At 40.6% G+C, this 24185-nt stretch overlaps 1 protein-coding gene and 1 pseudogene across 7 annotated transcripts in view; both read right to left on the minus strand.

Moving 5' to 3' along the window:
* Positions 1-24185, minus strand: part of klhl32 (kelch-like family member 32) — a 178322-nt gene that overhangs the window by 43690 nt on the left and 110447 nt on the right. The gene's annotated exons all lie outside the window — the stretch shown is intronic.
* LOC127575573 (uncharacterized) lies at positions 6798-6890 on the minus strand (annotated as a pseudogene).

The raw sequence follows: 24185 nt of genomic DNA on the forward strand, positions 1-24185 counted from the left end.
TTATTTACTGGATGAGAGTGACAATGGTAAGTGCTGTATTAATTGGCCATACCCAAGTGCACTTGGGAAGTGGTGGTAAGTCACATTCTTGAACCAATCCCATTCTTGTAGTGAAGGTACTCACCTAGTCCTGTTAAATAGGGTCACAGGATTTGGATCCTTTGATGATAAAATAGCAGCGATGTAATTCGACATTAGCATGGTAGACCAAGAGGAGAATTTTGAGTTGGTGATGTTCTCTTATGCTTTTAGATGGTGGAGGATGTGGGTGTTTTTTTGAGTGCTTTCAAAAAAGCCTTGGTAAGTTGCTGTGTCTTGTGGGCAGCACACCTGGCAACCACAAATTGCTGGTGTAGAATAAGTGAATATCTAAGGAGATGTATGGGGTATCAATCAAATGGGATACTGTGTCCTGGATATGGTTGAGCTTTCCAGATGCCTTTGGTTATATTGATGGTGGTGAATTGGAACATGGTAATACCACTGAATGTCAAGGGGATATGCTTGGACTCTGGTTGGAAATGGTCACTGTCTGACATCTCAGTGGTGTGAATGTTACTGGACCTTTATACACAAATGCATGAATGATGCCTAGATCTTGCTGCATGCAGGTCTGGACTGCTTTATTATCTGTGGAATCACAAACTGAACTGAATATTACACAATCATTAACAAACATCCCCACTTCGGACCAATAATGGAGAAAACACATTGATGAACTAGCCTAGGACACTGGCTCCTGCAGCAATATTTTGGTGCAGAGATGATTGGCTTCCAGAAACTACAATTAATTTCCTTTGTGCAATGTATGACTCCAGCAAGTGAAGAGCATCCTCACCTGTCCTATTGAATTAAATTGTTCACAGTGCCATACTTGATCAGGTCCTATCCTGATGTTAAAGCCAGTCAATCTCACTTTGTCTCTGGAATAATTAATTATTAACTTACTTGTTGCAAGACAGAGGACTATTTGACCCATTGAGTCCACACCAGCTCCTAATAGAGCGATCCTATCTGTCCAATTTGCTTTATTTCCCAGTAATCCTGCAATTTATTCTCTCTCATATTGCCCATCAATTCCTATTTTTGCCATTTACCTACTTAGTGGTAAATTGCAGTTGCCAATTAACCTGCCCACACATCTTTGGGATGTGGGAGGAAACTGGAGCACTCAGGGAAAACCTAAGCAGCTACAAGGACAGTCAGCAAACTGAACACAGACAGCACCTGAGGTCAGGAGCACGGCTGGAATGAGGGATGCAATCCAGTGGTCCAGGTGGAACCCAAACTGAGCATTGGTGAGCAGAAGCAAGGGTCAATTGGTAGTACTGTTGAAAGTTCTTTGCATTACTTTACTCATGACTGAGAGTAGGATGCCAAGGTAATAATTGGCCTTGCTGAATTTGTACAACTTTTTGTGAACAGGATTTACCTGTGCAATTTTCCATGCCCATATTATAGTGGTGTTCAAGTACCTCATTAAGCTGTGGGGGAATTTCTAGAAAAAAAAAGTTGTGGGCACACAGCTGGTTGTTGGGCCCATTTTCTCTGTTATGTACTCAAGTCATTTCTTGATATATTGTGAAGTACACCAAAATGGCTAAACTCTGGCTTTTGTAATGGTGAGGAGCCTCAGAGAGATGCCAAAAGAAATCATGCACTTGTGATTGCTGAAGGCCTTAGCCATTGCTTTGGCGATCATATAACTAGTCTCCACTATTGTCATGAAGCCTTCTATTCCTATTAGTTGTTCAATTGTATACTGCTATTCATGAAGGTACTGCAGAGCTTTGATCTCACTTGTTGATTAGTTGCTCAGCCCCATCTGTTTCTGCAGTTTAGTATATACGAGTTGCTGTTTTACCAGGGTGATACCTCATTGTTAAGTATGCCTGATGGTGCTTCTGGACCTCCCCTGCACTTCTTATTGAATCAGAGCTGATGCCCTGGTTTGATAAGTGCATGGGTAATGTCAGGCTGAGGATACAACTTGAGGTAGTAAATTGCTATAATTGCTAGTAATGGATTACAACACGTTTATGGACATCTGTTCTTGAGTTGCTGGATTTGTTCTGAGACAAACATACAGCAGAAAATTCCAGTTTTTGGAAAATTTATAACATCTTTCAAGGTTTACAAAATTTTTTTGAAGAACCTGGACAATAGTAACATATTTTTCTGTTTTATTGATAACAAATCCAGCTTCTACAGTCTCCATATATCAGAATTCCCTCCTCCTTAAGAGCAATCCAACAAAGCTTTTCCAATAAAAACAACTTTTCTAGGACCTTCATAGCTTTCCTATGGTTCCATGATCAGATTTGAACACAACGTGAGTTCCGGCCGAACCAATGTTTAAACGAGTTTTAATATAACCTTTTGAAAAAAAAATATGCCAAGTCTCTATTCATTCAGGATCCCATGTGTTTTAAATCACTTTCTTAACCCGTCCTGCCAACTTCAAAGAATTATGCATATGTACACCATAACTCACTTCAGAATTATAATGCTCAACTTGTATTGTTCTTCCTTGCAAAACGTATTACTTCACTATATTAAGTTCCAAGGGTGTGTGCATGTTCATTCCAGCAGCCTTTTAAAAATCTTGCACTATCCTCCTCATTGTAAACCACGCTTCCAAATTTTGAAACAGTGCCCTGTACATCGAAGTTATTAATATTATAAAATTGTGAAATGGTTGCACTATGGAAAGAGGCTGTTTGGTCCATAAATTAAGTTGAATATACACCAGGAAGTCATGAACTTAGTACTGACCCTTGAAGAATACCATTGCACGTCTTCCTCTGGTTTCAAAGATCAATGGTTCATCGCTATATTCCATTTCCCAAAGCCAACTTTCTATGTATGTTTTCATGTCCCTATTTTTCTTTATGCTTTAATTTTGCTATCTCTTATTATGTGACACATTATCAAATGCCTTTCCATAATCTCATAAAAAAATTAAATCAAGTTACTTAACTGCAATTTCCCTTCAACAAATGCATACCAGATTTCCTTCTTTTAATCCACACTTTCAGAATTGAATATTAATTCTGTCCTTGGGTTTTTCAGACATTTCATACAATCTGCACAAGGTTTCTCCCAGTTTAAAACGTATAACAAATAAATCTTGCAGAACAGAATGTTATGAAAGTAAAATAAACTAAATAAGTATTATTTTCTGCCAGCTGTTGAAAGAAAGGAAAATGCCACATTAGAACAATATAAAGTTTGTGATTCAGTTGTATTGCTGGGACTTCAAAGCATTTGACTGGATGGAAAAAAGATTTTCTGGATGGAAAAAAAAGATAGAAAAACTTACATTTTTCAGAACTTGTAACATTCACATTGATGAGCAAAATATATTGAACAGAAATTGCATTACTAAATTTGATATGTGTCAGATAGTTGATGTATTGCATTTTGTTAAAAACAAATCTAAAAGAGTATTCTGCCATCCCCCATTTCTGAGTTGCTGGATAAAGCGGTGTTCAAGACAATATTAATGTTACATCCAAGGAACTACAAATGATACATTTGTCTTCTTTTCAGGTGTTATACCTTCAATGACCCGTATTCTGCACGATACTCATTATTTTGCATAAGGGATTACTTTTAATTGAAATATTTGATAATTAAATTTGATTTAAATAGATGACTAAATGCCAAAGTACCTTAACTGTATTTGTATTGTATTTAATTAGTGTATAATTGCTTTTAACATCAACCTTTGTTTATCAACAGAAAGTTTGCCAAAATAAATCAATGCCTGCATTGTTTAATACATCTACCCAAGATATTAGCACAATGGACAGATGTGATTTATTACCTTTAGATAGGTAAACCACTAACAGCACTGAGCTTAGACATTTTAGATCTGCAATGGTACGATGTAATTGGCATCATTTCTAGTGATAGGAGGGGAGAAAAATGAATTCAAATGGGGAAAGGTAACATCATAATGGCCTTTCATTACACTGACAAATGTGTAGATTTCACTTTATTTTCTCATCAATTTCTTCTGTTTTTCTGAAGACACTGTAGTCCTTGCTGGCACACAGTTCCTTAGGCACCAATTACAGTTGACAACCCCAGAGTAATAGAAACTCGCAGCACACAAAGGAGGCCATTCAGTCCATCATATCCCAGTCAGCTTCACTCAAGTACCTCATAATTTTTCCATGATCCTTGAGTGTCAGTTTCAGGAGATGTCCAATCTTGTCTTTTTGCCTCCCTATTTCCCTAATACAAAGGCTATTGGACAATAACCTTACTCTTTATGCTGCCTGAATGACATCACCTAGTTCAGCACCGAGTTTAAACTGATCCTAAGACCTCAGTAGCTCACAGACAATGTTGCTCATATGACATTCCTCTGACAGCATTACCTCAATGTACAATGTTATTAGCATGTTATGGCTACTTGCTGTATACATTGAGGCTCTTTCGCACGAAAACTCTCCAGTGATTCAGGAAAATTGTGAGAGCTCAGGGGACTTCTGCGTCTGAGGCCCTTCTTACCCCCTCATCATCCCACATTGACCAATCAATGGTGACTGGTGCACTGCCACCAGAAAATGTACCTGCCACCACTCAGTGAGGAACACAAACACTTTGGGAGCAGGAGAAGAAAGTTTTTCCATGTGCTGTGCCTGGTAACTACAGAAAATATTTGCTGAGAAATTGTAGTGCACATAAAGTCACCCGCTAAAACATTGCTACAGATGGAACCTCTGCTAATTTTTCAAAGGCCTCCGAGCTCTGATATTCTACTATGCACGATAAGATGGACATGTTATGCAAAAACATGTAAAATTACATACAAAGGCTTTCTCTCCATGATTTCCTGCCATTGCCAGGGATATAATCAGTGAGAGTGGATTGGGTAGGGGTGGGGGGTGGGTGCGGGTGCAGGTGGAAGATGAACGGTATGGAAGACTGTGGTGTATAGGGAAGGAAATGTGGGAAGGCCTGAAAATACTGCCGGGAGATTGTGTGTATGTTTCTTTATGCATCTCTCTCTCTCTCTCTGTGGAGGTAATCAGTAACAGTGCAATTTTCCGGAGAAGGATAGACATTCTTTGTTCATTTATGTCAGATAAAGCTGTTTGTAAATTAATTTATTTTCTAATTTTTAATTTTGTTCTTTTTGTTAACTCCCTTTCAACTATTTTTGTGTTGATTAGATCCCGTCCCTATGTCTAGCAAAAGGTCATCAGGGCAATCAGGGAATGGGACCTAAAGCCAAGTTCCCACATGGATGCTTTGCTTTGCAGAACCGCTGGCCCCACGAGGCCTTGAGTTCATTCAGACATGCAGGGTAGCAAGAAGTTAGTGCAGGAACAGGGACCACACAGGGCGGGGTAAATGCAGGGTGTGGCCAGGATGAGCATGATCTTGCACAATAATTATATTAAATCTTGAACTTAAAAATATAAAGTATATTATTTTATGAATACTTAAAGCAACATAAAATTTCTTCAAAATGCAGAACAACCAGCAGACAATAAGTTTGCATCTGACTATTGCGGATGACTGAAAATGAATTTCTCTGGCATCATCGCTCTGTGAGATTTCCAATGCATAGCAAGATTTAGTACAGTGGAATGCAGAGATCAGCAAATTTTGTGGAGGAGGGTGAAATCACAGATTTTGGTGAAAAACAAATGGTATTTCTCAGGTCTGTTTGGTTTGTTGGATTCTGTTCACGTGATGCTCACATAAAGCCTAACTGGTAATTCCATCAAGTCTTTCTAGACACCACGTAAGTAGAAGGATTTGGTGGCACTATTGTTGAAGCCTGCAGACTGAAGGGTTTCAAGGTAAGTTACAGAGGGAAAGTCAGCCAAACAACTGGATCAAACTTCACTTTGAACAACCACACTGAGTTTACAATTGAACATCAAAAAACTGTATGTGCTGCAAATCTGAAATAAAACTGCTGGAAATAGTCAGATGATTAGGCAGCATCTGTGGACAGAGAAACAGAGTTAATGTTTCAGGTCAATGACCCTTCATCAGAACTGAAACTAGATAGGTTCAGTGCCCTGACTGTTGGGCGCAGACTTACTCAGCTCTGCACAATACACTTCGAGACTGGAAATATAAACTGGACCTGTGCACTCATCTGAGAAAAGTAGTAAAATGACACATGAAGACTGTGAAGAAATGATATGATTGCTGGAATTTGTGGGTTAGTGATGAGAGTTTGGTTTATTCCACATTCAAATTCAACTAAATTTTTAATTGATTCACTTTTAGCAAATTAGATATTTTACTTATTACCGCAGTTACTTCTCCAATGAATGTCTGAAGCTTTGAAGGGCAATGTCTGGAAAAGAGACATTTTTGAGCCATGATGCCCCAAGGCTGCTTTGCTGGCTGCTGTGGTTTTGAAAGGTGTGAGACAGCAAACTAATGCACAATGAAAGATTTTAATCAAATTAGAAAATCGCCAATGGTATTGCTCACAGTGGGTTTGTTTACAAATCCTCTTCTTCTACTGCATTCTTAGAATTTAATTCTTTTTAATGTTATGTTTTATCTTTATAGATCTAGTCTTTTTCATTAGTCTCTCCTGTTCAATGTGCATGCTTAGTGAACATATTGTTTTATTTTCGAAGATTTTTATTCAACAAACGTGTAAGACACTTTTCATTTACCTCCCATGAAAGTATAATTCTGTATCAAATGAAAACTACAAATAATGATCAAGGTGAAAAATACAATCAGAAAATTTCAATTTTAAAGTTCTTAAAGTTAAACCAATGAATACAAATGCAGTTTTTTTTTAAAATATAAAATATGGGTGCTTCCCAAATATCCTTCTACAGGGGCCATGCTAATCTTCACTGTACCATTCCAGTTTTGGTATATGTTCTGCCCATGACATTAGCAGCAGAGAAGTCAACAATCAGGCAGCATAGATGTGAATGAATTGGTTGATGAGTTAAGGGAAGATGAGAACATTTTTTTCCACCCAGAGTATGGTGGGGTCTGGAACTCCTGCCTGGAGTAGTATGAAGGAGAAACACTCATCACGCTTCAGAAGTACTTAAGTGCTCTGGCCCCATAAAGCTACTGATCAACAGCTGAAAGAAGGAATTACACAATGTATGAATGGCCTTTTCATTTTCTATGATTCAACACTGTACGTAAGCAATTTTGTTTTGGTGCTGTCAAGGACAGTTACCGGTTTTGGTTGGGTCAGTAACACTGTCACTGAACAGGAGATATGTGGTCAGAATTAGTCAACCAGATGAAGACCATGACTGACAATTTTTTGTGGGGTTGCTGATCATGGACAAAGCAGCACTTGAATGGGAAGTAGCTCATGGAAAGGACTTCAGTGAAAGTTCCAATATAACTTGCAAATCCATCTTGGGAATGAGAGAAGATAACACACATAATTATTTGAAAGGATGGGTGGCTGGTTTTGGTTTTGGTTTTGTCTCATTTCCCAAACCCATTCTTCCCTACTCACACTGAAGTCTTTCCCAGCAGTATTGGATAGGAGAAACATAAACACTACTTAGAGTCCTGAGAGTTAAAACAGTCCAGGTCTTAACTGTTCTCAGGAGTATCTATCTGTCCTGCCTCCTTTGTAGGGCATGAATTTTAAATTCAAGTTTTTATTACACTTCATCTTTTTCATTTTGTTTTAAAACAAAACCATCTGACAATGGTAACTATGCTGGTAAACAGTAATATGTTGAAATGACCCTGTAGGTTTTTCCTGCCATATTCTGAATTGACTGACAATCTCCTTTACAGAGAAAGCTAAACAGAAGTCATAGCCAGCTCCACTGCAGTTCTGTTCAAAGGCTGTGAAGGTCACAGCCAAGCAAATGAACTTCCTCCTCAAGGCAGAAATAAATAAATGGCAAGGAAAGAAACTAAAATGCAATCTCTAGTGTTCAAGACACGATCTCTAAATGACAATGATTGACAGCTGAGCTATATCCATGCAATATCTCAGATAGCACGTTCTCATTTACCTCAGTGTAGCTAGCAAGCACACATTAAACATCCGTCTGATGCCCAAATTAACCTTCTCAGGAAACTGAAAGAGGCACAAACTATCATAATCAGCCTTTCATTATCGCAGCAGCCTCTAGTTAAAGGGTCAGAATAATTGTGCCATCAGAGCAATGATTGTTTTCAATCAACAGACGGCTGGAATGACAGGTCTGTGATTGAATAGTTTGATGAAACTGCACTAGGCCTAATCAGACCAGATGAAAGGGAGGCATGATTGGTGCAAATGAACATTCAAGGCTCTTCTCTTCATTTACAATTTGAAATTACACTTAAATTCTAGTTTTCTTTTGAGTGTCTTGGGGGGGGGGGTGGTGGTGTTTGATTTGTTACAAGTTATGGCAGCTGAGTGTTATAAAACATAGGATGGGGTGTATCAGATCTAGCAACTATTGTAATGTTCACATAAATTCTTTAGAAGATCAAATTTTAACTCCACAAGGTCACAAAAGAAATAAAGACTGACTATCGTTGTAGCATTTTATCACCTTAAGGGGAACATCAATGGAAAATACTTACGGTAGGTAGAGTCAATAGAGGCCAACTAAAATAAAAGACCTTTTAACCTTCTGACTGACTCTACATTTTACCACATACTTTGTTTTTCCAAAATCTAGCCAGTGACAAGTGCCAAAACTAAAATTGGCTGCCTTTACCACTGAAGATGCAGTGTGTGTCATTTCTAAAACTTTAATCAGAGTAATATAGAAAGAAGTTGCATTATATAACAATTTTTCATAGCTACAGGTGGACCTAAAACAGTTATATGCAATGAAATAATATTGCATGCAGTCAATATTGCAATCTAGCAGATACGGCAGGCAAATTGCACACAAGAGCCTACAATATTTTTGGTAATATTAGTGAATGAAAAATATTGTTCTGCATACAGGAGAGAACCTTTCTGCTCTCTTTCAAATTTATTTTTTTTTAGTTTTCCATATGGATGGTACTGGTTAGGCTAGCATTTATTATCTAGCCCTAATTACTCTTGAGAATGTGTTGGTGAGCTCCCTTTTTGAATAGCTGCAGTCATTGTAACCCTACTCCCACACTGCTGTTAGCGATAGATTCTAAAGGTTTAGACCCAGCAATGATGAAAGAACGATGATATATTTCAAAGTCAGGATGGTGTGTGATTTGGAGGGAAACCTGTAGATGGTGATATTCCCGTGCACTTGCTATCCATGTCATTCTGAGTGATAGAGGATGTAGGTTTTCAGAAATGCTGTCATAGTGGCCTGGGCCAATAACTGTAGCATATTTTGTAGATGGTACACACTGCAATCACTGAGCGCTGGTAGTAGAAGGAATGAATGTGTAGGGCATTAGATGGGGTTGAAGTCCTTTCATTGAAGTCCTTTCCATGAGCTACTTTGCAGACAAATGTTGCTTTTTCCATGATCAGCAGCCCCACAAAAAATTGTCAGTCACGGTATTCATCTGGTTGACTAATTTTGACCATATATCAATTAAGTGAGTTACTTGATCCTGGATGGTGTCGAGCTTCTTGGGTGTTGAAAGAGCTGCACTTATTCAGGCAAGTGGAAAGTATTTCATTTCACTTATACCTTGTAGATGGCAGAAAGGCTTTGGGTATCAGGAGACACATCACTTGCCAAAGGATAGCCTGTGACCTTCTCTTGTTACCACAGTACTTGTCTGGTCTAATTGAACCTTTGGTCAATGGAAACCCACGGAAAACTGATCAGCTGCAACGCCAGCAATTTTGCCAGCTGCAATGAGATCCCACCACCAGCCACATCTTCTCCTCCCTGCCCCCTTCCACCTTCTGCAGGGACCACCCACTCCATGACTCCCTAATCTGCTCATCCCTCCCTGACCCTTAGCACCTTCCCCTGCTCTCGCAGGAGGTGCAGCACTCGTCCTTACACCTCCTCGCTCACCACCATCCAGGGAACTAAACAACACTTACAGGTGAGGCAAAGGTTCACAATGCACCTCCCTCCAACCTCATCTTGTGCATTTGGTGCTCCTGATGTGGCCGCCTTCTCATCGGTGAGACCAAGTGCAGACTCGGCAACCGTTTCACAGCGAACCTACACTTGATCTGCAATGGCCATCCTGAGCTCCCAGTTGCATGCCATTTCAACTCCACTTCCCATTCCCACACTGACCCATCCATCCTTGGCCTTCTGTGAGGCTCAAAGCAAACTGGAGGAATAACACCTCATAATCTGCCTCTGTGGTCCACAACCCAATGGCACAGTAGTGTAGAGGTTAGCATAACACTATTACAGTGCCAGTGACCCGGGTTCAATTCCGGCCACTGCCTGTAAGGAGTTTGTACGTTCTCCCCGTGTCTGTGTGGGTTTCCTCCGGGTGCTCCGGTTCCCTCCCACATTCCAAAGACGTACGCGTTAGGAAGTTGTGGGCATGCTATATTGGCGCCAGAAGTGTGGCGACACTTGCGGGCTGCCCCAGCACATTCTACACAAACATGTATTTCACTGTGCGCTTCGATGTACATGTGACTAATAAAGATATCTTATGGAAATTGAGTTTTCCGATTTTAGATAACCCTGCTCTCCAGTGGGTTGTTTTCTCCCCCTTCCCCACTCACATCTTTCTCCACCTACTGATCCTCCTCCAGTCCTTCTATCTCCGTCCCCCTCCAACTCCTGGTTCCATCCACCTACTACACACATGCAGTTCACCCATGGGTTCCCACCCTCCCATATCTGGTTTTGGTTCCAACTGCCCTTTACCTCTCCTCTGGTCCAATGGTTCCCATTGTCACCTCCTTTACTTACCAGAGTCCAACACTGGTAGCCTCCTTTGTGTTCCTGCTTACCTCCCTCCAGCAGCTGTCTCCAATCTTCACACTCCACACTCCCCTCCCTCTTCCCCCCACCTTGCTCCATCTGTTTTTTCCTCTCTCTCTGTTTGCCTCCATCTATCAGGGAGACCTGCCACTGTCTCCCAACTCCACCTGGCCCAGCCTGCCTGTCACCCTACACCCCTCCTCAGTCTACCAATCACCTAGGATTCCTTTCTCACCACTCCCCTTCTCCTCTTTATACTGGCCACCCCGCCTCTCCACTCAGTCTTGATGCAGGGTTTTGACCCGAAACATCGACAATTCTTGTTCTCCCACAGATGCTGTTTGACCTGCTGAGTTCGTCCAGCAGATTATTTGTTGCTCCGGATTCCAGCATTTGCAATCTCATACCTCCATAGAAAATTGGTCAGTGATGGCAATGATATTGATTGGCAAGGGCATGCAATTACACTCTCTCTAGCTAAAATGGTTATTGCTTAGGAATTTTGCGGCATAAATTTTATTAGCATTTCTCAACCCATGCCCAAATGTTGTCTAGGTCTTGCTGCATGCAGGCATGGGCTGCTTCATTTGCTGAGAAGCTACAAATGGACTTAGATTTCTGTGCAATCATCAGGAAATATCCCCATATCTGATGTTATGAAGCTTTATACGCGGTCCCAAGGAAATGTGCAGTGATGTCCCTCATCTCTGAACTAACGTTATAACAAAGACTCGAGCCAAGTCACCTGGCAAATCACAAACTGGGCACCAACGAGTAGGTTATGTTAATTGTCATTTAATAGCACCGTCAATGACACCTTCTATTAGTTTGCTTGGGTGCTATGGAGTGTCAGACTTATGTACCACTAAATGAAAAATTGTACCTTTAACAGGACAGCACTCCCTCAGTATGGCTTGCAATATCAGTTAAGATAACATGCTGAAGTCTCTGGAGTGGGACTTGAATCACTGAGCCATGGCTAATTGCTAATTACTTTCATTTCCAATAGTTGTGGCACCATTATAAATTGCCTTCACAGGATACACAGCAATTCAACATTTTATTTTATAGGCCCCCTAAATTTACATTTCTATTGCACATAGTTTTCAGTGTTTCACACCAAACTTCTTTACTGCATTGTGACCAAATCTGCAGTTTTTAAATTTCTTGTGAATCCTTACAATGCCCTATGAATATCTTGACAATGTCTAAACCTTACAGGGGAAAAAAAAATCAAAGTGTCCATATTCAGAAAGAGCATTATGAAAAATTCACTTCTATTTGGCCAATGTTCATTAGTTTGCAGCTTGAGGATAAAACACAATTTTAAAATAGAATACAATTTATCATCAACGCCTGTTCAGATTCTCATTCCATAATTAACCCACTGGATAATACTCAAACTCTTAGGGTGCCATTGGTGAATTAGCTTTTTCAAAAATGCAATCATGCTCTTAAATCTGAAAATAATATCCAGTATTTTGCTTGTAAATGAAAAACAAAATCACATCCACAGTTCACCTGGCTAATTCTTAAATGCAATGTCAATCTTCCATTCTTAGAATTGAAATTGCAAAAGCAAGTGATTAAAAATTCACATTTACTATCCATCTTACCCCACATTCTCTGAAAATTAAAATTATTTTTTTATTTTTCTGCTCCCAGTTCTGATGAATGATCTTCAATCTGAAACATTAAATGTTCCTCTTTCCACAAATGCTGCCTGATCTGCTGAGTATTTCCAGAATCTGTTTTTAGTTCAGATTTCTAGAATTAACATTAGCGACTGCCTCTGTACAATGTAAAAGCTGAACGTTTAAAATAGGCCTGTTTTGGGAAGTCAAGAAATCTTCTGGTTCTGTTGGCAATCTTTGGGTTAATACTGTATGGTTACCAAGTACAAACTGATACAAGAACTTAATAAAATTTTAATTTAAACAATTAATTAAAAATATTAACCAATAAAAGTTCACCTGCATGGGTAGCACTTTACGCAACATCAGTGTCAGCCTGAAATCAGGCCTCAGGATTCTGACATACCTGGCAGGCTCATACAATGGAGATGATGAATGTCAGGCCTCATCTCATGAGTCATGGCCCAAGGGTAATCGCAGGCTGGGTCCTGTTATGGCCAATGTGTTAGAGCTGATCATAATGATTGTGGAGTCAGGGAAAGATTTCTGCTCCTCCCAAAGTAATTTTTTAAAAATTTCTTGTCAAAAAATATCCCTTTGTTGGCAATGAAGTGCTCTCTGAAGAATCTAGCTCTAATTTTGAACAAACTTCCCAAGAGGACTTTAAGAAAATTGATACCAATTTAGCATGTACAAGTTACCCACACCTGCTAATAAGCCCCCTACAACAATGGCAAAACATCAGGAAATGACATAATAAATTCCAATTTGATGTGAGCTGCTAATTTTTTTCAGCATTTTACTCATTTCTTTGACTGCACATGTAGTGCATGCACATTTTCAACCACTTCTGCATCTTGAGAGTCGGCTACGGTTCATCAAATAGCACTCTTGGCTTAGAGTTAGAAACCTGTTGGTTCAAGTCCAATTCCAGAGATTTGAGCCCGAAACTCTAGTTGACACTCCAGTACGATGCCAAGGAATTTTAGAACAATTTGATAGTTTTACTGTTTCTGGTGGACTGGTTCTAATTTAAAATTCTAGATCTAATCAGATGAACTTAAATTCCCCAGTTTGCCTGATGTAATGATCTACTTATTTGTCTGGCTATCTATTCATCTATGCATTTGATCATCTATCTATTTTAGCAAGTTATTCATCCATTTATTCACCCCTACTTTTTTGGGACAGTGGTTTGTTGGTTAGGCCAGCATTTATCGCCCCACCCCAATTGGCCTTGAGGTGGTGGTGGTAAGTCACCTTCTTGAACTTCTGCAGTAGAAGATATTCACACAATTCTGTTCAAGAGAGACTTCCAGTCATTAGACACAGCAAATATAAATCATCGATGGCGTATTTCCAAATCAAGGGGTTATGAAACTGGGAGGGGGACATGAAGCTGGTAGCAGCATCTGCAGCTCTTGTCATTGCTGTTTGGGTATCGGAGGATTTTTCAGGGTAGCCTAGTAAAAGTGCAGTTCAGTAGTTGGTGCACACTGTTTGGGTATCAGAGGATTTTTCAGGGTAGCCTAGTAAAAGTGCAGTTCAGTAGTTGGTGCACACTGTGGCCACTGTGCATGGTGGCAGAGGGAATGAAACCTTAGTTATGATGCAACTGAGCAGTCTATTTTGTTAAAGCAGGAAAATAAAACCAGGTGGATCACCTGGTATTGACCTAGGCATCGACCCAGGCATCAAATATGGGCAGGCAAGGTCACTCCCAACCCAATCCATCTCTCAAACATCTGGAGGCTGGTGTATAAATTGGAAAAGTCATCCCACAGACTGGTCAATCAATAGCTTGACGAGGTTGTACTCACTAAATCAAACCTTACAGACAACATGCCAGACTCCTCCCTCAGTCTCTGGTTTTGCCCTGTCCCACTAGCAGGATAGACACACCAGAGAGGGTGGCTTGGTACTCCTCAACTGACTGAGCTGGCCATGTCCTCATAGGTACAGCTACTAGACTGAATCTGTAGCAGGTAACATAACTTGACCTCATCCTCACCAATCTATCCATGCAGAGGCATCTGTCCCTGAGAGCATTCATAGATGTGACAACCGCACAGTCCTTGTAAAAATAAAGCCTCTGTTACACTGAGGACAACCTCTTTTGTATTTTGTGTTACCACAATCATGCTAAATGGGATAGAACAGAACTGGAAGCTCAGAACTCGGTATCCATGAGGTACTGCGTGGAAATGTAGCCCATCACAATCTCTAATGTCATGGGTGGCATATCCTGCACTAGATCATTACAATCAATCCAAGGGATCACAATTCTCATTTTTCTACAATCTAGAGAATGCCTTACCATTCCACTGCAACTGGGCATGCATTTAAGGTGAAAGGGTGTAGCTTCAGAACAGACGCGAGGGGTAAGTTTTCTTTACTCAGAGAGTGGCGGATGCCTGGAATGCTTTGCCTGATAGGGTGGTGGAGGCAAATTCATTGGGGGCTTTTAAGAGGGTCTTGGATGAGTACATGAATGATAGGAAAATAGAGGGATATGGGCATTATGTAGGTAGGAGGGATTAGCTATGACGGCACAACATTGTGGGCCTGTTCTGTGCTGTACTGTTCTATGTTCTCTCTCTCCTCTCCAGAAACAGGCCCATGGACCAGTTGGGCCAAAGGGCCTGTTTCCGTGCTGCATGACTCTAATGCTAGCCTGCCATCCCTGGAACCAGCCCAGTGAATCTTCCCTGCACTCTCTCTATGTACATTCTTTCTTCAATAAGGAGGCGAAAGTTGTACACTGTACTCCAAATGCAGTCTCATCAAGGCCCTATACAACTGCAATACAACTTCCTTAGTCCTGTAATCAAACCCTCTCACTATAAAGGTGAACATACAACTTACCCTCGTAATTGACTATTGCAACTTCATGTTAGCCTTCAGTGAAAGCACCATCTAATTTCTCACCATTTAACAAATGATCTGCTTTTCTGCTGTGTTCACAAAAGAGGATGACCTCGTGTAACTCCACATATCTTATCTGCCTTGTCCTCATACACTTATTCAGACTGTCCATCTCCCCCTGCAGCCTCTTTACACCACCCTTCATACTCATAATCCTGCTTAGTGTTGTATCATTAGCAAGCTCAGAAATATGTTATGTGGTAGCCTCGGCCAAGTTATTGATATAGATAGCTAGGATCCAAGTACCAGTCCCTGTGGTATCTCACTAGTCACAACCCACAAAACACACACACATTTTCATAGTCACCGAGAGATACAGCACAGAAATGGGACCTTCGGCCCACTGGGTCCGCACTGACCATCAACCACCCATTTATACTATTACCATTTCATTCTCCCCACACTCTCATCAACTCCCCTCAGATTCTACCCCTCACCCACACACTCAGGGCAATTTAGAATGGCCATCTTTGGGAAGCGGGAGCAAACCAGAGCAACCAGAGGAAACCCACATAGTCACAGGGAGAATATGCAAGTTCCATGCAGACTGCACCAGAGGACAGGATTAAACTCGGGTCTCTTTGGCGCTGTGAGGCAGCGGCTCTACCAGCTGCACCACTGTGCCACCCTGAGAAGGACCTATTTATTCTCACTCTTTACATTCTGTTCGATAACCAATTCTCAATCCATGTCAGTATATTACCACCTCCTCCATATGCTTTAATATTGTTGAGCAACCTCCTGTGAAGGACTTTATCAAAAGTCTTCTTAAAATCCAAATACACCACATCCACTTGTTCCCCCTTATCTATTCTACTAGTCACATCCTCAATGAACTCCCAATAGATTTAGTCAAACACAATTTATTTTTCGTAAATCCATGTTGATTCTTCGCAATCCATTTATTCTTTTCATGGTCTCTGTTATTATGTATTTCATTATAGATTTCAGCATTTTTTTTCTATCAATGAAGTTAGGCTAACATGTCACTAGTTCCCCATTTTCTCCCCCTACCTTGAATGATAGGGTCACATCCACAGGAACAATCCCAGAATCTATGAAGTCCTGAAGGCTGACAACCAGAGCATCCGCTATCTCTAAAGACACCTCCTTTAAAACGCAAAGGAAATGTGGCTATGCTACAGGGTCTCGGTGAGAATGAAGAGTGAGCGAGGGGCTCACAGAACTCATCACCCTCCCCCACCTGGTTCCATCTGCCCATCATCCCTCCCTTATCTGGTTCCACCTATCACCTACCAGCATCTGTCTCTAACCCTTCCTCTTCCTATCCTCCACCTGGCTCCAAGTGCCTAAAACTTTCTTTTTCCTTGTGATGTTTCCATCTATCACCTACCAGCATCTGTCTCAACACTTCCCCTCCCCGAGATGGCTCCATCCACCCATCATCGCCTACATCTGGTTCCACCTATCACCTACCTTCCTCTGTCTCACTTCTCCCTCTCACTTCTTTCTACTGGCTATCTTCCCTCTACACTCTCAGTCCTGAAGCAGGGTCTCAACCTGAAATTTTGGCCATCTCCTTGCCTCCTCAGATGCTGCTTAACCTGTGAGTTCTTCCAGCAGTTTATTTTCTGCTCCAGATTCTGGCATCTGCAGTCTCTTATGTTTCCTTTAAAACTCTGCCAACCCTAATCAGCTGCCAATTAAACACTTAACAGGAGGAGAAGGCTTTAAGAACATCTTTAATGATGCTTCGCCTTGGGTGCAAGCGCCAAAGACAAGGTTCAGCCAGAAGTGTCAAGTTGATGATCCACCTCAGCTTCTTTCTTAGATACCCATCATCACAGAAGTCAATTTGTCGAGAGCTCTGGATACAGCTAAGTCTATGTGATCAGACAACATTCAAACTGTATTACTGATGACTTGTGATCAGAAACTAACTGCGTCTCTAGTCTAGCTGCTCCAGAGGAGTTATAACATCTGGCATCCACCCAACAATGCATAAAACTGCCCAAGTATGTCCTGTTAACTAAAGGCAAGACAAATCCAATCCAGCTTATTAGCATCCAAATCTATTTTCAAAAATCAGTAGAGTAGTAAAAGGTGCCATCAACAGTGCTATAAAGCTGCACTTACCCGTAAATAACCTGCTCACTGATGGCCTATTTGTATTGCCAGAATGAATTAGCTTTAGACCACATTGGGCTTGATCCAAACATGGAGCAAAGAGCAAAACTCCAAAAAGTGAGTTGAGAGTGACTACACTTGACATCAAGCCAATATTTGACCAAGTGTGGCAACAAGGGGCACCAGTAAAAACTAAAGTCAAGGGCATCAAAGGGAAAAGACACCAGTGGTTGGAGTTATATCTCACGTCAGGGAAGGTGGTTGTGGTTGTTGTCCCAGCACAAAGGCATTACTGCAGGAGTTCCTCAGGACAGTGGCCTAGACTCAACTATCTTCAGGTGCTTCATCAAGGCCTTTCTTCTATTACAAGATCATAAACATTGGCTGATTATTGCACAATGGTCATAATTCCTTAGCCTGCATGCACCAAGGTCTAGACAACATTCAGGTGTGGGCTGATCAGTGTCAAATAAGATCCACACCACAAAAGCATAAGGCAAGGACTATCTGGAACAAGAGAGAGATTAACCTGTAATGGTGGGTACTTCGGAAGGAAGGTGAGATGGATCATCAACTTGGTACTTTTGGCTGAACCTGGTTGCAAATTCTTCAGGCTCACCTTTGGCACTCACACCCTGGTCATAGCATCACTGAGGATGTTCTTAAAGCCTGCTCTTCCTGAAGGGGATTATGAATCAAATGGTTTTTTTTAAAGGACACTCCAATAGTTATGTAAATAAAATTAGCCTTGATCTAACTACACAAAGGTAAACATAGCCAGGTTTCAGGGTGTTAGAACAGAATCAGGTTTCGACTCAACTAAGATGCCTTCTTTTTTTTGCAATCATCTATCAAAAACTCACTATCCATTGCTCAGATTTCCAGATCAGGGTTCAGCCCTGCTGAGTCTTCATACTGAATGTATAATCCATCTCTAGCCAACAGACTTGATTGAGATTTTCAATGTGACACAATTTTCATTCTGGTTAAAGTAGCGATTTGTCTCCTTCATCATCAATTTCTGTACTAATCCATCATCAGTAAATAGATGATCAGTATCAGTAATCCATCATCAGTAAATTAGATTTCCAGTTTTGCAGGGTTTTTTTGATTTTCATCAGTAAATCACTTTTTGATTAGTTTTATACCATTACAACATAGTTTTTAGAAAGTAATATGATATTATTCTTATAACTGAGTAATATTTTACTGACTTGCCTTTAAAAAGTGTCTTGATCTGCAAATAACGCATTAGCATTCTTAGTTCGTGGCAAGTTAAAACTGATCGCAGATACTGTGGTGAAAAATGAATGCACTTTAAATTTAACTAGTGAATCAACAATGGCGATAAGAACCATATTTGTGAATTGCAGTCTGTAGCTTAGAAACTGGTACCACTTATACAAGTTTCTAATGTACAGAAATGCATATAATGGCTATTATGTGCATGTTAGATTGTGTTGACAATCATTTCTCAGTCAATAAACTGCATCCAAGCTCAATGTGGTATCATAGGTCATCTATTGCAGGTTTCCTCAATAGCCAGTTGAAGTGGGAACTCTATGACCTTCACTACTAAATCAAAACAAAACAGAAGGACACTTTGCAGGGTGTGGGGATGGAATAGGAATTAAAAGGCCCATTCCGTCCCGCCCCTGTAGTGCACGCGGCATCTCCCAACCTCACTCTTCAATGGCCAGCATGGTGTTATGTCACTTGAGTTCTTCAGTGATTGCAGGATGTTGTCTTACACACTGTAACATGTATGCAGGGGCCACTGGTGCCTTCATCTGCCCACACTCATTTTGGCTTTTGGCCACATGCTGTTTGGGAGTCAATGGAGACAGTTCACAGCATCTACGGCAGGTGGTAGGATCGGAAGTGTCCATTCCCCTCTCCCATGTTTTCCCTTACCTCTGTGACATCTTTTCTGCTGTTGTACTGTGGCTGCCACAGAGAGGGTTCCTTAAGTATTGACTCAATTCCCAGCAGACAGCATGGCATTGAGGCATCGAGGTCCTGATGGAAACCACTGTGGTCCTATTGTAGTACAGTAACTCCTGTAGTAAACACCATTGTTTTCCCTTTCATATATTTTGGATCATTTCTGCAAACTTTTTTCAGGAGTTTTCATTGATAGGTACACGGATAGGAAAGGTTTAAAAGGTTTATGGGTCAAACACAGGCAAATGAGACAAGACTGGGTGGTCATCTTGGTCAGCGTGGACCAGTTGGACGAAAGGTCCTGTTTCCTTGCTATATGACTCTGTTACACTAAGGCTTTTGAAAAGGTCCTACACAGGAGGTTGGTCAACAAGGTTAAAGTATATGGAGGAAGAGGTAATATAATAATGTAGATTGAGAATTGGTTACTGGACAGAAAAAAGTGTTAAAAACAGATTCTCAAGTTTGCAGACTGTAACCAAGAGAGTACTGCAGGTATCAGTGCTAGGGCCCTAACTATTCACATTACATATTAACGATTTGGCTGAGGGGACCAAATGTCATATTTCTAAGTTTGATGATACAGAACAAAGTGGGACCGTGAGTTGGGAGGAGAGAATAAGTTGGCTTGAAGTTATATGGGCAAGCTGAGTCAACTGGCAAGAACGTGGCAAATGGAATATAATGTGGAAAAATGTGAAGTTGATGCACTAACCAGACAAGCAGAGAATTTGTTAAATGGTAAGAGATTGGCAAGTGTTGATGTTCAAAAGGACCTGGTTCTGCTGGTGCACTGGTCACTGAAAGTTAACATGGAGATACAGCAAATGATTAGGTAGGCAATTGCTATAAAGTCATTGAGTCATACAGCACAGGAACTGGCCTTTTGGCCTACCATGTCCATGCTGACTATCATGTATCCATCCATACTATTCCCATTTAACAACTCTTGGTCCTGAGCTTCTATTCCTTGGTGATACGAGTGGAGACACAAGAGACTGCAGATGGTGAAATCTGGAGCAAAAAAACTGCTGGAGGAACTCAGTGGGATGAGCGGCCTGCTGCAGGACCATCCTGATGCAGGGTCTTGACCCAAAATGTTGACAATTCCTTCCCAATCAGGTGCTGCTTGACCCACTGATTTCCTCCAGCGGTTTGTTTTTCGCTCATCCAGATACTTAATTGTTGCGAGAGTACCTGTCTCCACTACCCCCAGAGGCAATGTGTGTCAGACTGCAACTCCCACTGGATGGTAAAAATTCCTCCTTAGATCTCCTCTAAACTTCTTACCCCTTACCCTAAACCTATTCACTCTAGGCTTAGATACCTCTGATATGGGGAAAAGCTTTCTACTTTCTACCCAATCTATGTCCCTCATAATTATCCATGTTAGTCTTTATTGAAGAGGATTCAAGGAGTAAAGAAGTCTTACCAAGGCTCTGCATAATTACAGTCAGACTGCACCAGGAATATTCTGTACAGATTTGGTCTCCTTACCCACTAAAGGTTGTACTTGCCAAAGAGTGGGTGCAGTGAATATTCATTAGACTGGTTCCTGGGATGCTGGGTTTGTCAGATGAGGAAAAATTGAGTAGACCGTATTCTCCAGAATGGGAGATCTCGTTGAAACTTACAAAACCCTCAAGGAACTTGACAGGGTGTCATGCAGGGAGGACATTTCCCTTGGCTGAGGAATCCAGAGCCATGTGTCATAGATTCAGAATAATGGGGAAGCCACGAAGGATTGGGTTAAGGAAAAATTGCCTCATTCAAAAGGTAATGAATCTTTGGATTCTCTACACCAGAGATCTGCGGAGGCTTGGTCATTGTGTTCTTTTGAAACAGAGATTGATAGATTTCTGGACATTCATAGAATAAAGGGATATGGAGAGAATGCAGGAAAGTGGAGCTGAGGTAGAAAATCACCCATAATTTAGAATGAATGGCAGAGCAGGCTCAAAGGGCCAAATGTTCTGTTCCTGCACCTCTTTCTTGTTTTCATGTTATCAGCCATAACCCATGTTCTAAATTGTGATTGCACCTATAAATTGCTCTTTAAATAGGATTAAAAGGCCTATACAAAACATGAACAACTTTCCTTCACCACAACAATGACTTCATTATTTCATAAGTATTTTAGCAGCTGTAAAATGCTTTAGGACATTCTGAAAGATAACAAGGGAGGTAAGGCTTTCTTTTCATTATAATTTAATTACAGATTTTGTGGAACTGGCTCCCCAGCCCAAAATCAATCTGCAGTCTGCTCATGTTTACCTGGGCTTGAGCCAAGAGCCCATCTCAGTGACCCTCCACATCCTGGAGGCCAGAAGTGGAATTTGGACAGTGACTGAGCTTCAGTCCTGAAACACCTCTAGGGGAAGGTGGAGCTGGGGGCGGGACCTCATCAGCTACTAAAGCTCCAGAGTATTTAATGAATTAAATGTCTGACATTCAGAGATACTTATGGTCAATCAAAATTGAAGTAAATAATTAATTACTTTTTGCAAAGCAGTCAATTAAAATCAATAAAAATACATAAATAGCTAAAAATAATAAACCAAAGCAAAATTATAATTTTAAAAATTAATTTGCCTTATTTCTATTGAACTCAAGGTCTCAAAGCATTGGATCAGAGAAGTGATTCCCCTGTAGAATGTTTTGTGAGGAGGTCAATAGCAGAGCACAATGGTTCAATTAGCAGAGCACAATGGTTCAATTAGCAGCAATTAGACGAGTGGACATTTGGGACTTCCATTTTTGCATGGAAGCACAGATGTTCTGCACAGTTATGTAGGTAAAAGCTGGTGAGCCAATTATGTTTGGTTTCTTTGAGGTCTAATGAATATGCTGGTTGGAGTTCTTCCATCAGGCACTGGACTTATTCAGCATCACAGTTTAACAGTCCTTGTTGCCACCTTTACTGCATGAACATTAATTATCCTAATACTCCTATCTTCTACGACTATAACCTCACCCCACCAACAATCAGTTGCCAGTTCCATGTGTGGGCTGTGATTTACCTATTCACACATTTATCTTGATAACAGGTCTGATATTTAAACTAAATGGTTTTTCACTGATAATTTTTTTTTATTAACAAGTTAGATAAATTACTGTGGAAATCAATGTGGATTCTAGCTATGCTGATGTCTTTGTAGGGAAGCAAGGAAAATCTTAATGCATGCCATTTTTTTATTGAATGGAAAATACTGAGCAAGTATTTTGGTCTAAGAACCACAACAATATCTCAGTTATCCCAAAATCAAAAGTCCTCGAATGTTTTCACCAGCTTTTCTTCCACAATTCTTTACTCTTTGAAAGTGAAACTACTTTGCTAAAATTCTGAAGCGCTGGAGTTATCAATTCTCTCCTAGCACACTATTTATTTCCTGTACTTGTATGTATAGTACTGAAGTGACCGTTGTTCATGTGCAGGGTACGTACAGGTTGCATGGAGGAAAATGTAAAATAGGGGCACAGGCACCTTCCATGATTATTTAACAAAAATGTACAATGCAAAGCCATGGATGCATGCACACAGGTGACCTACCCTACAACATTAGGGACATGTGCACATGTCCCCCAAAAACCAATTATGAATTCCTCCACATGTCCTTATTTGTTTGTAAAACCTGACCAAAACGACCAGCTATTCGATTAGTCAAAAGTTCAGGTTAGATTATGGTCAGTCAGGACAATGTACAAGGCTTGGAAGGAGCATATTGCAATTCAGCAGGATGTTACCAGGGTTCTAAGCATTACATTATGATGGTGGATTATTTAAACCAGGCTTGAAATCCAGAAGGAAGTTCTTACAAAAGGAATTGATAGAATACTGTAGAAGGAAACACTCTAGCCACTATGAGTTGAGGATAAGGGAACATAACATCAGAAGTAGACCCAGGCCATTCAATAGAAAGGTCCGGGAACACTTCTTCACAGAAAGTGCAGTAGAAGTTTGGAGCTGTCCTATCAAAAATTTTGATTGTTAATTATAAATAAGTGATTCACACATCTTTGCCAGCCAGATGCATTAAGAGACATACAAGGTGGGTGAAAGGAGCAGGGATATGGTCAGCTGCATTGAATATGGAACAGCTCAAAGGGCCAAATGCCCTCTACCTATTTGTACAGGTGGCTTAAAGAAAAAATGACTTCAAACATCGCTGCAGATCTTAAACCTGGAACTCAGTGAAGATAGCAAAGACTTGGTTTTATACTAATTTTGAAATAGTGATGATAAAATCAAAGACCTTGGGAGCACACTTCTGGTGATTTAAACAAAATGCAGCAAGCTTGTAGAGCTCAGGATGTCCCATAGCATTTCACAGCAATCAAGTAAATGAACAGTTTTAAAATAAAGAGCAGGAGAAACTTTCTTTTAGCAGAGGATTGTGAGGGAGTGAGATGCATCACTAGAGAAAGTGATTGAACTAGAGATCACATCAACATTTCAGAATAAATTAGAAGGGTGTCTGAGAGAAAAGAAATTAAAGACATATGGTTCATGGCAATCACACAAGGCAAAGTTTTCTGCTTTTGTATTGTAGTTTATATATTATTACCTTTGAATGCAGTTACCCCTGTTGCGGAAACTGATATTTGCTCTATTCAAAGGAACTTTTGTGTCTGAGTGTAAGGTGTAGGGTTCAAACCCTGCACAAACCCCAACTCTAAATTCAAGGTCAATATTTGGCAGGAAACCTAGTGTGAGGACTTGCTCCTTACTAGGCAGAATGCATACAACACTCTGCCACACTGCTAGCTTTGC

The sequence above is a fragment of the Pristis pectinata genome, chromosome 10 (genome assembly GCF_009764475.1).
Source record: "Pristis pectinata isolate sPriPec2 chromosome 10, sPriPec2.1.pri, whole genome shotgun sequence".
Lineage (NCBI taxonomy): Eukaryota > Metazoa > Chordata > Chondrichthyes > Rhinopristiformes > Pristidae > Pristis > Pristis pectinata.